The sequence below is a fragment of the Dendrobates tinctorius genome, unplaced genomic scaffold (genome assembly GCF_039654945.1).
Source record: "Dendrobates tinctorius isolate UK_male_01 unplaced genomic scaffold, ASM3965494v1 ptg000011l, whole genome shotgun sequence".
Lineage (NCBI taxonomy): Eukaryota > Metazoa > Chordata > Amphibia > Anura > Dendrobatidae > Dendrobates > Dendrobates tinctorius.
The window spans coordinates 93,362,165-93,377,032 of NW_027361679.1; the positions used below are offsets into that span (position 1 = coordinate 93,362,165).

Here is a 14,868-nt window from a genome sequence, read left to right on the forward strand (position 1 = left end):
CTCTGCTTGTTACTTGTGTTTTTCTCTACATTTTCTAGTTTTGTGAAAGTGGTTAAGATATTGCAAAGAATTGTTTGCTTATTCAAAGAAAGTACCGTACATGTAAAATGGACATTATATAATGCATATAAATGCCAACTGTATAGTATAAGTCGGACATATGGTGCATGGTGTGAACCGTCTGAGGATTGCACTGCTATGGGCTGGGGTGGATCTAGATTTAATAGAATCATAGAATCATAGAATCGTAGAGTTGGAAGGGACCTCCTGGGCCATCTGGTCCAACCCCCTGCTCAAAGCAGGATTCGCTAAATCATCCCAGTCAGATGTCTGTCCAGCCTCTGTTTGAAGACTTCCATTGAAGGAGAACTCACAACTTCTCGTGGCAGCCTGTTCCACTCATTGATCACTCTAACTGTCAAAAAGTTTTTTCTAATATCTAATCTGTGTCTCCTCCCATTCAGTTTCATCCCATTGCTTCTAGTCTTTCCTTGTGCAAATGAGAATAAAGTTGATCCTTCTACAATGTGACAGCCCTTTAGATATTTGTAGACAGCTATTAAGTCTCCTCTCAGTCTTCTCTTTTGCAAACTAAACATTCCCAAATCCTGCAACCTTTCCTCATAAGACAGGGTTTGCAGACCGGTCACCATTCTGGTCGCTCTTTTCTGAACTTGCTCCAGTTTGTTGATGTCTTTTTTAAAATGTGGTGCCCAAAACTGGACACAATATTCCAGATGAGGTCTGACCAAAGAGGAGTAGAGGGAAATAATGACTTCACGTGATCTAGACTGTATGCTTCTGTTAATACATCCTAGAATTGCATTTGCCTTTTTTGCTGCTGCATCACACTGTTGACTCATATTCAGTCTGTGATCTATTAGTATACCCAAGTCTTTTTCACATGTGCTGTCACTTAGCCCTATTCCTCCCATTCTATATATGCTTTTTTCATTTTTATTGCCCAGATGTAGTACTTTGCATTTCTCCCTGTTAAAAACCATTCTGTTAGTTGCTGCCCACTTCTCCAGTTTATTTAAATCTTTTTGAATCCTCTCTCTCTCTCTTCTCTAGTATTAGCTATCCCTCCTAGCTTTGTGTCATCAGCAAATTTAATCAGTTTACCCTCAATTCCTTCATCTAAATCGTTGATAAAGATGTTGAACAATACAGGGCCCAGGACAGAGCCCTGTGGTACCCCACTTGAGACATTCTTCCAACTGGATGTGCAGCCATTTACGACCACTCTTTGGGTCCGATCACTAAGCCAGTTATGAATCCACCTAACAGTTGCCTTGTCCATTCCATACTTAGTCATTTTTTCAATAAGGATTGTATGAGAGACTTTGTCAAATGCTTTGCTGAAGTCAAGATATACTATATCTACAGCATTTCCTTGATCCACCCAATCAGTGATACCGTCATAGAAGGAAATTAAGTTAGTCTGACATGACTTATTAGTTAGAAACCCATGCTGACTCTGTTTAATCACTTCATTCTTATCCAGGTATTGACATACATGTTGTTTAATAATTTGTTCAAAGATCTTTCCTGGTATAGAAGTCAGACTCACCGGCCTATAGTTGCCTGGGTTCACCTTCTTCCCCTTTTTGAAGATAGGAACAACATTTGCTCTTCTCCAGTCTTCTGGCACTTCTCCTGTTCTCCAAGAATTTTCAAAGATTATGGAGAGGGGTTCAAAAATTTCTTCTGCTATCTCCTTCAGTACTCTGGGGTGTAATTCATCTGGACCTGGAAACTTGAATTCATTTAGGTTAGCTAAGTGTTTCCTCACTATCTTTCTGTTTATAGATATCCTGGATTCTTCTAGATTTGCGTGCTGCACTCAGGTAAACATTTTCAGCCTGTATATGGACACACAGACCACTGTATATGAATGTGTTAAATCACACTACCACTTTTCCAAACAGACCTTCCATCCATTTAAACATATAAATTTGCTTTATATCTCTTTACTCCACAAACATGACCATTATCTATAGATATAAAACATGTATAAGTTTATTAGATTTTTTAGCCAGGCCCACCAAGAACCTTGTACTGTCTCCTATAAAGCCCTAAAGGAGTAGCCAGCTGGCGACACAGCCAGCATATAACTGCCGCAGTGTATATTGGACGGCGTGCACCCATACAAGCTCAGATGTGACCGAGTGCAGTCGAAAATACGCTGATACACAATGGAGAAGATGGAGAAATTAACTTCTCCATCTTCTCCACACCAGTGATCCCATTCTTGCTTTTCCTCTTGTGAGTTCTGTCCAGGAGCATGTATGGTTTTAACATGGATTAAATAAAACTGGATTTCATCTCAAGGAGGTGGAGCATCAAAACTTTTCATTTTTACATAGCATCCAATTCTCTCGCTTGATAGACTCATCGGATGCTACTCTCGCCAGTGTGATCGAACCCTTAGAAAAAGCTACAAGTTAAAATAAAGTAAAATATCCCAGATAGACCATATTTTTAAAACATCTTGATTTTTTTCAGTGTTGTGTATGAGCACTGCACACAGAACAGTTTTTTTTCCATGGCTGCCTATATTATGCCTATGACTCAGTGGTTAATTATCATGTGAAAATACTGATAAAACAGTGATAAGTGATAGGGAAAGCAAAGTACAAAATCTTTACTGTAGGCTAACCCAAAACACAAATAAGTAGTCAAACAAGTCGAGATATAGTTTTATGAACGGCATGTACTTTTTTAGACTGGACATGCTTTTACTTTTAAGGTTTAGAAAAGTAAGAAATATAAAAGTGTTTTTAACCTAAACGCCCACCCTACGGCCTTGTTCACATTTGCTTTATGGCTTCCATTCATAATGGAAACCATAACTGACTGATCCGTCATGTGACAGGAGACTTTTTTACTCACAATGTCATAGTTCTTGCAATATTCCTATTTTCTAATCTGATGAAATTTGAAGCAGAGGCTAAAAAAAGATTAAAAAAAGTGATATGCATTAGAATCACATCATAAAAACATCTATAAACACTAGTTTTGCCCCTTAATTTTTTGTACATTCCAGATTACCGTATATACATATTTGGTATCCATTGTAATTGTTTATCCACATTGCATAAAAGACTGTCACTCCCCCAAAATGCTAACTAAACCATTTATGCAGGAATGTTGGAGACCTAGCCCAAATAAAATCATACCTGTAGTATGAATATTAGTGGCTAGTTGGCATTAAAAAAAAAAACAATTTAGTCTGTATGCAAATGATGGGGTTTTCATGGCATCATTGCAGTGGCTAAAGACTCAATTCAGGGGCGGACACTGACAGCTTGGGGCCCCTGTACAAGAAATTTGTCTGGGCCCCCCTCCTTTTATGGCAACAAAGCTACACATGTAGCCACACACATGTACTTGTATATATCTTACATAGTCTCTTTTATTATGTATATTGCTGTCCCTCATTAAACAGTGCCCTCTCTTAAAATGTACAGCTCCGTCTCTTACATATCAGATTATATAGAGCCCTGTTTTTATTACATACTGTCCTCTCTTGTTAGATGTATAACGCAATGACGGCTGATGGAGCATGGGAAAGTTTCTTTTCTAATGGTAAACCTGATGGACTGGTCGTCTGGTCACCAACTGCTCCATCAGCAGTCATTTTATATTCTATCAAGATAGGGGACTATGTAATAAAAGAGGGTGCTGTGAATAACAAAAAAAAAAAAAAATAATACACTATGTAAGGGACAGTGCGGTACATAACAGCAGAGGAAGCTATACAATAAGGGACGGCACCATATATAACTAGAGAGTATGATACAAATAAGGGACGGTGTTATACATAATAAGTGAGTATATTATATACTAAGGGACTGTGCTATACATAAGAGAGTACACTATATGCTAATGGACTGTTCTATACATAAAAAGTGAGTACACTATATACTAAGGGACTGTGCTTTACATAATAAGTGAGTTTACTATATAGTAAGGGATTGTGCTATACATAAGCAAATACACTATATACTAAGGGACTGTGCTTTACATAATAAGGGAGTACATTATATACTAAGGGACTGTGCTATACATAATAAGTGATACATATATTAAGGGAAGGCACCATATATATATCTAGCGAGTATGATACAAAATAAGTAAATACACTATATACTAAGGGACTGTGCTATACATATTAAGGCTACATTCCTGTATCCGTGTGCAATGTCAGTGTGCTGCACGCTTTAACAAATGCAATGAGCATGTCCTATTCTAATTCTCAAAATTGGATCAGAAGAAAGCATTCTCTGACTCTCACGTATCTTATTCTCAGATCCGTGATTTTCACGGATGTGTGAGTGGACGAGTCCAAGTGTCGTCCGATAAAAAAAAAATCTGGAAGCCCACGGACATTTCACACAAATGTGAGAATCTAGAATAAGGGATTTTACAGATAACATTATTCCTCCACGTCACAGATAAAGAATAATATTTACATCCAGGCACTTACCACTGACATCTCTTCTAATTTTTTCTGCTGTTTCTTCTCCATCTGCTCAGACCTTCATGTCGACATCTCCCAGTTATGACTCTTCTTGTCACAATGATCATCACAGCTCTGAAAATAACAATGTCACACATATTGTATACATATTTTGGCCTTCCGCCTCAATACAGATATGTACCTCATCATTAAAAATATAAAGTGATAAGCAGCACTGTGTCCCCCATTAACTACATTCTCTGCCATCCAATAATATAAATTATTCAGTCTGTGATTGTCCCCAATTAACAGTAAGGCTATGTTCGCACGGAAAATGTGCAAGGGTCCTGAGTGCATTTGCAAATATTAATCTGGCTTTTTTATGTTTCTTTTAGAGTAATGGCAGAGTGGCCTTTCAGCCCATGTAGAAACAGTGCTCGTTTCACTGTGTATATTGACACAATCGTATAAGCTTCCGCCATCATCTTCACAAGGTCTTTTGCTTTTGCCCTTGGGCTGATATGCCAATGTCGGACCAAAGAATGTTCATCTGAGACAGAACACATCTCCTTCCTGAGCGGAAGTTTGTATGACCCTTCAGGGAGGCCTCCAAACTTTATTTTAGGTTACGTCCTTACTCCTCAGGTACCAAGGAGCAACAGGTGGGAATTGTAATCTCACAGCTCTAGGGCGACCCTCAAGCCTGGGCATTTTCTCTACTGTGTCTCACAGTCGCTTCAGAAGGTTGAAGATTTTTTATTGCTCTGGGTCAAATCTATCACAGTTCTGACCGAGTCTCGCTGGCTGAGTCTAAATTATGTCGGCTTCAGCAGGGAGACCGGTCAGCAGATGAGTTTTGCTCTGAGTTCCGTTGGTGGTTCATGGACACTAGGTGGAATGAGCCTGCGCTCCAAAGTCAATTTTATCAGGGGCTGCCTGAAAAGATAAAAGATGCCTTTGTCTTGTATGAGACCCTGGTTATCTTGGAGGCTTCCATGGCTTTAGCGATCCATGTAGGTAGCTGGCTTAGTGATAGAAAACAAAGAGTGGTTATTAATGGTTTAAAAACATATAAGACAGCTCATTTATGTGCATGTCACACGAGAGGGGTGGGGTCTCCCAAACCATGCTAAGCAACGAAAAAATGGATTAAAAACATATGTGACATGCACAAATGTGAACAAGTCGGTCGGACAGTGCTCACACCACCCAATGACTGAAACACAACAAGAAAACACAAAATGACAAATTTGCAAAAATACTCTGCAGTAAAAATTATGACAATAATCAGCAAGTGCTGGATAACAAATACAGGGTATTTAGTCAATAATGGTGCATACTCAGATTGGGTAAGGGTTACTAGTGGGGTACCACAGGGTTCTGTATTGGGCCCCCTACTATTTAATATATTTATTAATGATCTAGTGGATGGCTTACACAGTAAAATATCAGTATTTGCAGATGATACAAAACTATGTAAGGTAGTTAACACAAAGGAGGACAGTTTGCAACTACAGGCAGATTTGAGTAAATTGAGTAAATTGCACCTAACTGCTTGAGTAAATTGGAGAATTGGGCTGAAAATTGGCAAATGAGGTTTAACGCAGATAAGTGTAAGGTTATGCACATGGGAAGGAGAAACAGATGCTATAATTACTTACTAAATGGGAAACTGCTGGGGAAATCAGACATGGAAAAAGACTTAGGCATCTTAGTCAATAAGAAGCTAAATTGGAGTGCCCAATGTCAGGCAGCTGCCACCAAAGCAAATAGGGTCATGGGATGCATTAGAAGAGGTCTGGGGACACGAGATGAAAACATAATTCTCCCTCTGTACAAATCACTCGTCAGACCACACTTGGAGTATTGTGTGCAATTTTGGACGCCGGTGCTCAAGAAAGACATTACTGAACTTGAAAGGGTTCAAAGGCGGGCAACTAAAATGATAAATGGAGTTGGTTCACTACAATACCCAAAAAGGTTATCAAAATTAGGTCTATTTACTCTAGAAAAGAGAAGACTTAGGGGAGACTTAATATATATGTACAAGTATATCAGAGGGCAATACAGAGATCTCTCCAATGAACTGTTTGTACCAAGGACTGTGACAAGAACAAGGGGGCATTCTCTTCGTTTGGAGGAAAGACAATTTCTGCACCAGCATAGAAGAGGGGAGCAGTGAGGCTCTGGAACTCTCTTCCTGAGGAAGTGGTGATGGCCAACTCACTGAATGAATTTAAGAAAGGAATGGATGCTTTTCTTGTGAGTAACAGTACAGAAGGTTACGAATAACAGAATATTATAGGTAGATGGTTGACCCAGCTTAGGGGAAGGAATTTTTTTCCCTATGGAGAAAATTGGCTTCTACTCTGGGTTTTTTGCCTTCCCCAGGATCAACAATGCAGAACAGCTGCACTAAAAGTAGGCTGAACTAGATGGACATAAGGTCTTCCTTCAGCCTTCAAAACTATGTTACTATGTAGACTGCCGTCTCAAAGAGGCAAAATGTGACACCTCAATTTTCAGGAAGTCATGTGTCTAATGTACTTAGGCCTGAGTCCAGTGCGTTGCACTGGTCCTCCAGCAGTTAGGGGCAAAAGGGGAGTGTGTTTTTGTGGAAGGATGGGTCATTTTGTTGGTGCCTGCCTATCTATGCGTTTACCACAAACAGGCCCCGGAAAACTAAGCCTATTTTCTCAGTTGGTAGGTCCCAGTTCTTTCTTCCAGCCAAAATTATTGTGGGTGGGAGAAAGGTGTCTATTTTTGCCCTTTTGGACAGTGGTTAGGGTTTAGTCTGATTGATGTCCTGTTTGTCCAGACCCAGAGCCTTATTCCTCATGAGTTGACCTATTCCAATAATCGCAATAGATTCTGCACCCTTGAGTCAGGGGAGTTTCAATCATGTTGTTCAGGATATACATCTTCAGGTAGGGCTAGGCACACTGAATCCATCAAATGCTATGTTAGAGTGCTTGTCTATCCCAGTGGTTCTAGGCCTACCTTGGCTGACATTACATAACTCTGTAGTGGACTAGCAGTCACCAGAGATAGTGAGGTGGCGCAATTACTGTTAAAATAAATGCACGTGCACTCATTTATCTATGGTAACTACCAGATTCTTATGATTGCTCAGTGGATTTGATTATTGGGGCTAAGTTGCCCAAGACCAAGTTATATAATATTTCTGGTCCTCAAAGACAGGCCATGAAAGATTATTTTGTGGAAAGCCTGGCTAAGGGACATATCAGACCCTCCTCATTTCCGGTGGCAGCGAGATTTTTATTTGTCAAGAAAAAGATGGGGGCTGCTCCCCTGCTTGGATTTCCGGGAATTAAATTGAATCAATGTTTGGGATCTATATCCACTCCCTCTTATTCCAAAACGCTTTAACCAGATCATGGGGGCTAAGTGATTTTCCAAACTGGACCTACAGTGGGTACAGAAAGTATTCAGAACAACTCTGTGACCATTCTTGACTGACCTAGCCAGAGACTTGACCTAAACCCAAATGAGCATCTCTGGAGAGACCTGAAAATGACTGTCCACCAACATTCACCATCCAACCTGATGGAACTGGAGAGGATCTGCAAGGAAGAATGTCAGAGGATCCCCAAATCCAGGTGTGAAAAACTAGCGATAGCGATTTTCCAAATCATATTGTGCTTTACCCAGGCTACATTATCAATCACTGTAGCTTTCTTTTGCCTTGCAGCGCTGTTCACAGCTGTCTGCAAGGTCTGTGTAAGTGCAGCTCACGCTGTAGTGTGTTCTGCACCACCTCTGGTTGTGAGCCGCTCAGTGTGCGTCACTGCTTCTTACATATTTCTTTTTGTTTTATTGCTGCTCATTTTTCATTAATTCTCCTATTAGTGTGCATCCATCCGTATCCATCTACATTGGTTGCAAACACTATAGGAGTAGACAGCAGAGCCTTTCAGTGCCCAGTTCTCTGCACTGTTCACAGCTGTCTGTGAGGTCTCTGTGTGTGAGTGCAGCTCACGTTGTAGTGTGTTCTGCAGCCACCTCTGGTTGTAGTCTGCTCAGCGTGCGTCACTGCCACATACATAGTCCTTTTTTGTTTTATTGCAGCTCATTTTTCCTGATTTTTTTCTCCTATTAGTGTGCTTCCATCCGTATCCATCTACTTTGGTTGGTTGCAAACACTATATAGGAGTAGATAGAGGAGCCTTTTTTCTGGCTTGTGCCCTGCAGCCACAGCCAGATTAGTATTAGCGTATTTTTTGGAGCCTCATGTATTGCTTTGTAGATTACCTTCCTGCATTGTAAGAGCTCCAAAAAGTTTGCGATACTATCGCTTTCACATCTTTGGTCACATCCTTTCTGTTTTTTTGAAAAAAAAAAACACGTAAGCAAAGTTCACCAAACACTCCACTTGACAGTTGTGTAGGCCACATTAGCTCATATTAAAGTGTAGTCCACACACTTTATATAATTAGTGTTTCTTATACCTGTTAGCAGCTGTCCAGGAATAAGCACACTAAGCTCCCCCTTTGTACTTTTCTGCCTATCTTTATCAGTCTACCAAGATGAAGAAGGCAGGGAGTAAGGCACCTGGTCGTGGGCGTGGAGTTTCAGCATGGAGAGGACATGGGGATTCTGTGCCTGCTGCAGGCACCAGTGACTCAGCATTCCCCAGTTTTACCAGGCAACAGTTCTTTATGCACAGCTTTGTAGGACCTCGCCGTACCCCACTGCTGCGGGACGAACAAATTGAAGCCGTTGTCGGATGGATGGCAGCTAACGCATTGACTTCAATTACTGCCACATCCTCTCAGGGCCAGAGCACTGAAGAGCAACCTTCTGTCTCTTCACCACCTGCCAAATTGCCCAGGCAGTCAGAGAGCCCTGGACAGGAGCCATCTCCACTTCTGTTTTCTGAATCCCTTGGCTTGGAAACAGGGGGCCAGCCAAGCAGCATTCTAGAATGTGAAGAAGAGGGAGTATGCAGTGATGCGCAACTGCTTTGTCCCTCTGAATCTGAAGAGGCGGGTGGGCCAGTGCCCATGGTGAGCACATCTCAGTACGCATCAGATGATGAGACTCAGGTGCCACTTTCTGGTGCATACTGTGCTGGCGAGACTACCCAGGAGAAGCAGGTGTTTGAAGAGGGGAGTGTAGATGATGAGGTCCTTGACCCATCATGGCGTGAGGAACAGGAAGGTGGTGGGAGCAGCTCTGAGGAAGAGATTCCCCGAACGGCCAAAGCAGGAGGGAGAGGGAGGGGGCAGATTTGGTTGCCTGTATCCTCCACTTCGGCACCCGTTAGGAGCATTCCTCTTCCAAAACCCAAAACGGGCACTCCCAGGACTTGCAGTGCGTGGTCCTTTTTTGACACAGTTGCAGATGACATTTGCTTTGTCAAATGCTAGCTGTGTAATTATAAAGTCAAAAGAGGGAAAAGTGTCAGCAACCTCAATACCACAAATATATGGAAACATGTGCGGACCAATCACATGGTGGAGTTACAAAGACACACTGAAGACGTAGGCCAACCTGTTGTGAGTTCATTTTCCCCTTCACCATTGATGTCTGATGAACTCCCTCTGCTGGTGAAGAGAGGTAGTGAAATTGATTGCGTTGGGAAGAACCTGTCATCTGAACAGGTGGAGCCTGATTGGACACCCGGAATCACTGAGTGGATATAAGGCAAGCTAAGTATTTGCTCTCTTATTTTTCCATGATATATTGTTTGTTTACTTAGTGTTTGTGTTCTGCCTGCCCTTGTTGGTACAGGCTGAGCTCCATTTTTGTCTCTGGTCAAGTTGATCTTTTGCTCAATCTTCAGAATATACCTGAGTGCTGATAGTGTTTTTGAAGTCTAGTGACTTCAGGGCCTTTTTTCTATCAGACGTGTTGGACATTATTTTGGCAGAATTTTTGCGGATTGCAGCCAGCATCTTTTCTGTCCTTTCCTGTTTAGTTAGTTGGGCCCCATCGTTTGCTCATCCTGTCTTTCTGTCTGTGTTTTCATCTGCTTTTCACCGACAATACATGTTGGGGGCTGTCTATTGCTTTGGGGTCTGCTCTGGGGCAGTTTAGATTTCCCCTTTTTTTTTCTTTAGGCTTATTTAGTTCTCCGGCTGTGAACGAGGGGTCTAGGGCACCGTAGGAACCCCCCACGGCTACTGTTAGTTGTGTGAATAGGATCAGGGGTCTGCAATCCAATAGCTACCAACCTCTCCGGTTTTCTGGACTTAGCTTGTATTTTTGTTTTTTCCTCCTTCGGTGATTCATTCATAACACCAACCTACAGCACCACCTACCACCTCTTCAGCTCGTGTTGTAGCCTCTTCCTCCAGCTCACACACAGCTGGTTCGGCTTCCTCACAGGATCGCCATGGAAGAACCTCTGGCACTGTTGTCCAGAGACCCAGTGACATTCCACCCACAGCATCACGTTCCCTGTCATCCTCACACTCCCAGGCCACTCTACAGCGATCGGTAGCACAGGCATGGGAGAAAAGGCGGCCATACTCGGCAAACCATCCCCGAGCACAGGCTCTGAATGCTGGCATTGCAAAACTACTGGCCCTTGAAATGCTCTCATTCAGGCTGGTGGAGACAGACACGTTCCGTAACTTCATGGCATTGGCAGTCCCACAATACACCATGCCCAGCCGCTTTTATTTCAGCAGGCAAGCCGTCCCTGCCCTGCAAAAGCATGTGGAGGGAAAAATTTAAACATGCCGTCAGTAGCAAGGTCCACCTGACCACCGATGCGTGGACCAGTAACCATGGACAGGGACGATACCTTTCCCTCACTGCCCATTGGGTCAATGTTGTGGAGCCGGGTACAGATCTTGAGAGTGGTGCTGTATGTGTTCTGCCAACTCCAAGGATTGCAGGAATCCAGTCTGTACACAGTGACTCCTCCTCATACTCCAGTTCCTCAGAATCAGTGCTGCAGGAGCCGTCACGGTCTACCGCCACATGGACCCGTAAACGCTTACCCGATATGAGCACAGCCGTGGCCAAATGTCAACAGGCCGTACTGAAATTAATTTATTTGGGGAATCGAAGCCACACAGCGCAGGAGCTCTGGAATGCCATCAAGCAGGAGAGCGTCGTGTGGTTTGGGCCAGCGAATTTCCAGCCAGGCTTGGCAGTGTGTGACAATGGCTGAAATCTGGTGGCAGCTCTGGGCCTAGGCAACCTCACTCACATCCCATGTCTGGCACATGTGCTCAACTTGGTCGTGCAGAGTTTTCTGAGGGACTATCCGGATCTTGATGCACTGCTGCACAAGGTCCGAATAGAGTGCGCTCACTTGCGACGTTCCAGCATGGCAAGATCGCGCATTGCAGCTCTGCAGCATCAATTCCGCCTTCCGGAACATCGCATCATATGTGACCTACCCACCAGGTGGAATTCAACATTACATATGTTGGAGCGGTTGTGTGAGCAGCAGGCAGCAGTAATGGAGTACCAGCTGCATCAGGCGCAAACAAGTCGCACTGTGCGCTGGTCACACTTCAGCACCACCTCTATGAAGGACATCTGCCACGTTTTGCGTGCCTTCGATGATTCCACGCGGATTTCGAGTGCAGATGATGCACTAATCAGCATGACTGTCCCCCTTATCTGCCTGCTTCAAAAAACACTGCAAGCACTAAGGGAGGAGGTTTTGGAAGAGGTGGAGGATGAGGAGTCACAAATGCCATCTGCTTTTGGACAGTCTGCGCAACGTGGTTCCTCACAAAGGCCTAGGCAGGGGACACTTTGTGAGGAGGATGAGGAGGAGTCAATGGAGGAGGAAGACATCTCTCCAGAGGAGGGAGGTACACAATGCTCTAGTAGTCAGTATGTACAGCGAGGGTGGGGTGATGCAGAGCAGGCAGAGATGACGCCTCAAGCAGGGGACAGCGTTTCTTGGGCAGTTGGGAGTCTGCAGCACATGGTTGATTTCATGCTGCAGTGCCTGAGAAACGACCGCCGCATCACCCACATTCTCAACACGGCTGATTATTGGGTGTACACCCTCCTAGATCATCGCTACCGTGACAATTTACAAAGCCTCATAACACCGTTGAACCGGGAGCGTAAAATGCGGGAGTACCAAGACACACTGGTGCATTCCATCATGTTCTCAATTCCACCCGAGAGCAGTGCTGCTAGTGCTTTACAAAGCAGCTCTGTGCGTCGAGGCAGTGGAGGAAGCTCTGCACAAAGAGGGAGCAGAGGCAGCGCCTCAGCACAAGGCAAGACCAGTATGGCCCAAATGTGGCAAAGTTTTGTGTGCCCGCCACAAATGTCTACACCATCACAGACGACTCCAGTCAGCAGGAGGCAACGTTTCTGTCAGATGGTGACAGACTACATGTCTAGCCCTCTCGGTGTACTCCAAGATGGCTCTTCCCCCTTCAAGTTTTGGGTCTCTAAGCTGGATACATGGCCAGAGCTTAGCCAGTATGCATTGGAGGTGCTGGCTTGCCCTGCTGCTAGTGTATTATCAGAACGTGTCTTTAGTGCCGCAGGTGGTGTACTAACAGATCGTCGCACACGACTATCCTCCGATAACATTGACCGGCTTACTTTTCTGAAAATGAGCAAGGCCTGGATCTCGCCGGAATTTGCCTGTCCTCTTCCAGAAAAAATAATTGGTTGGCAACAGTATCCAGGGCTCCTGTTGCATTCATGTTTCTACCACCTGAACTGTAATCCCTGGGCTCCAACACCACCAGTTGTTGCTCAGAAGTGCCATCTGCACAGAGAAAAACACATGCTCCAGTGTTAGTGGGGTTCAGTAACGCCAGCTGCTCCCCTGCTGTGTGTCTGACAAAGTCTCCTGCTGCCTCCACATTCAAACTACCTCAGATATAAAACTTGCTCCAATTAAACCTCAGCCTAAACCCTGATTGAACCTGGGCTCCAACACTGCCAGTTGTTGCTCAGAAGTGCCGTCGTCTGCACAGAGAAAAACATGCTCCAATGTTAGTGGGGTTCAGTAATGCCAGCTGCTCCCCTGCTGTGTGTCCGGCAAAGTCTCCTGCTGCCTCTACATTCAAACTACATCAGATATTAAACTCGCTCTGTCCACATTTCCCACTAGCAGTGGGAATGTGGACAGAGCAGGAGACATTGCCGGACACACATCAGGGGATCAGCTGACATTACTGAACCCCAGTAACACAGGAACAAGTGTTGATTGTGCAGACGAAACTTCTGAGCAGCAACTGGCGGTATTGGAGGCCAGGGTAAATACTAGAGACAGAGTGGAGTCAGAGGCCTAATTGGAGCACGTTTAAAATCAGTAGTAGTCTACAACAGATATTAAACTTGATGAAATTAGGCCTCAGCCTACACCCTGATTGACCCTGGGCTCCAACATCGCCAATTGCTGCTCAGAAGTGCAGTCTGCACAGTCAACATATGCTCCAGTGTTATTGGAGGTTCAGAAATGTCATCTGATCACCAGCTGTGTGTCCGGCAATTTCTCCTGCTCGGTCCACACTCACACAACTACAGATTTTAAACTTGCTCCAATTAGGCCTCTGTCTCCACTCTTTTTATTGTATTTTCCCTGGGTTCAAGCACCGCCAGCTGTATCCCGGCATTGTCTTTGGCACAGGTACGCCCTCCTGCCCAGCCTGGTTCCAGTACGCCTGCTGTTTCTGGGTAGTGTCAACGTCACTTTGCCACCAATACGTTGTTCTGTCGTGTTGCGGTCGGGTTAGCCGAGTTTATGGTGCCTGCAGTTATGGGCTTCCTATGTGGGCTGCTGGATCTGGCAACAAAGGCTGGTTCCATAGTGCCAATAGGACAAGCACCCCCTGTAGGACTGTGGGTTTCGGTAACTGTGTCCAGCTCGCGGCCTCGCAACTTTGTTTTTCATGGGTACCTTCTGCTACCCATCCGGGTTCCAGCACTGTCAGCTTGTTCTCGGCAGTGCCTTTGGCTTAGGTGCCTCCTTTTCGGTATCCGAGTTCCAGCAATGTCTGCCGGTCCTTGGTAGTGCTTTCTAGCACAGGTACCTCCTGCTTAGTAACCAGGTTCCAGCACCGTCATCTGGTCCTCGGTAGTGCCATTGGCTCTTGCAGCTTCTCCTAACCATCTGGGTTCCAGCACCGTCAGCTGCCTCTCGGCAGTGCCTTTGGCTTAGGTGCCTCCTTCTCGGTATCCGAGTTACAGCACCGTCATCTGGTCCTCGGTAGTGCCATTGGCTCTTGTTCCTTCTGCTACCCATCTGGGTTCCAGCACCGTCAGCTGGTCCTCGCTAGTTCCATTGGCTCTTGCAGCTTCTGCTAACCATCTGGGTTCCAGCACCGTCAGCTGCCTCTCGGCAGTGCCTTTGGCTTAGGTGCCTCCTTCTCGGTATCCGAGTTACAGCACCGTCATCTGGTCCTCGGTAGTGCCATTGGCTCTTGTTCCTTCTGCTACCCATC

At 44.5% G+C, this 14,868-nt stretch overlaps 1 long non-coding RNA gene across 1 annotated transcript in view; it reads right to left on the bottom strand.

Annotated features, from left to right (window-relative positions):
- Window positions 1–1,250: 1,250 nt before the first annotated feature.
- The window catches only part of LOC141048809 (uncharacterized), a 121,591-nt gene continuing 107,973 nt past the window's right edge, over window positions 1,251–14,868 (bottom strand). The window contains exons 2-4 of the long non-coding RNA XR_012220158.1: window positions 4,493–4,600; window positions 2,896–2,953; window positions 1,251–1,865 (exon numbers count right to left, since the gene is read on the bottom strand). This is a non-coding gene — a long non-coding RNA (uncharacterized lncRNA). The remainder of the gene's footprint in view (window positions 1,866–2,895; window positions 2,954–4,492; window positions 4,601–14,868) is intronic.